Raw genomic sequence first — 1979 nt, 5'->3', positions numbered from 1 at the left:
GAATTGTTCAATCTTCCCGGATCTTTTGTGGGATAATCTAATTTTATGACAACAACTGTTTGTGTGTCATTTTTTGCATCTTTTGGAAACTCAGGAAACTGCCACACTGACCAAAACATCAAAAGAGAAAGCGAAAGCAGCACCACTGTGCCGAGGCAGAGATCTTTACAATGAAAGCAAGTGCTGGTAGCTGTGGCCCTTCCAGCAGCTCTCTTTCCAGGGCCTTGCCAACTCGGAAAGGGCAGCCCAAGCTATTCTTTTCAAGAACCCACCATGGTGTGGACCACACCATTGGGGGGTCATTTTCTCTCTGCTATGAAAACCCCAATGATGCCACACCAGGAGGGAGACTGGAGGACAGCACCCCAGGGGCAGGGCTAGGTGGGACCAGGCTGTGTGCAGCTGAAGGGTTTGAAGGCATCCCGAGCCTCTGAAGACCCTGCCCCTTCTCACCCGCAGCAGGTGGCCGGCCCCTTTCTGCGTCGGCAGGGAGCCCAGGTGAGGCTGTCCAGGTAGGTGTTGGGGGAGCAGAATTCTCAAAGGATACAATGCAAATGGCCAAAGAGATAATAAGTAAAGAAAGGCTAAGAGAGATGAAGGACAGATCCAGAATCTCCAACATCTGTTTGCTAGGAATTCCATAAACAGATGATAAAGCAAATGAAGCAGAGGACATAGTTAACAAAATAATTGAAGAAAACTTTCCAGAGCTAAAGAAAGATTCAGGTTTTGAGACCGTCCATGCTTACTGAATACCCAATAAGAATGATGGAAAAAGACTCACTCCTAGATACATCTCGGTGCAATTTTGGAATCCCAGTGATAAAGAGAAAATCATAAAGGCTTCCAAGGAAGGGAAAGACGTAACCTACGAAGGAACAAGAATTAGATTGACAGCAGACTTATCATTGGGAACCTTGGATGCTCGAAGTAAATGGAGCAATATCACAAAAGTTCTGCAAGCAAAAGACTTCAGACCTAGGCTCTTACATCCAAATTGGCACTTGGTTTTGAGCATGAAACAAAGAATATTTTTTGATATAGAATTGTCTTACATCCAAATTGGCACTTGGTTTTGAGCATGAAACAAAGAATATTTTTTGATATAGAAGAATTCAGAAAGTGTATTTCTCGTATACCCTCTTTGAAAGAATTACTGGAAAACATACTTTTTAGCAATATAGGGTGACTACAGACACATACACACAATATGCTTTTCTTCCACCAGCACAGGTCCAGAAATCGACAAGTAAAACTACAAAATAAAACACGTCTCTGCCCAGAAGGAGGGACAGCTAACAGCATACCTGCAGATGAGGGGAAAGGAAGGTTACGGATATTGCTTAGATGCTGGTAAAGTTAAAGATATATTAAAGTAAAATTTAACGATAACTGCCCCCTAGCTTGTGCAGGACTAAGCTTTCTATAGGGGTGAAGGGATCTGTCAGTGTAACCATAGGTAGGAAAAGGAGAGGGGAAAGCCATAGAAAAGCACAGGGGAAACGATAGCAGGGTTAATAACCGAAAAAATGTGAAAGCTGAACTAATCAGGAGGATGTTTAGTAAATTTTATCATTTATCATCATGTGAATCTTGAATCTCCATATTAAGTCTTTTTCACTTGGAAAAAAAGACAAAAAGAGGCTGTCCAGGTAGGTGTCGGGGGAGCAGGCTTCAGAGGACAGCCCGGCTGAGCGCCCCTTCCCTGCCCTCCCCGGCCCTGCCCCCTGCTCTCCCCTCGCTCCCTCCTCTATAGAAAGAAGTTGGGAAGAGGCTTCTACTCAGGTGGGGCCCAGCCCTGGTGTCCAGGGCTGTGGGATCGGTGCAGGGCCGAGGCACATTGCATTGGAGCAGGAACGCTTTCTAGATGTTCATGCTGACCCAGGCGTGGCCATCCCTGCCCTCCCCGGCCCTGCCCCCTGCTCTCCCCTCGCTCCCTCCTCTATAGAAAGAAGTCGGGAAGAGGCTTCTATTCAGGT

The sequence above is a fragment of the Galeopterus variegatus genome, unplaced genomic scaffold, assembly GCF_000696425.1.
Source record: "Galeopterus variegatus unplaced genomic scaffold, G_variegatus-3.0.2 Scaffold1466, whole genome shotgun sequence".
Lineage (NCBI taxonomy): Eukaryota > Metazoa > Chordata > Mammalia > Dermoptera > Cynocephalidae > Galeopterus > Galeopterus variegatus.
Note: the sequence above shows the minus strand (reverse complement) of the source record.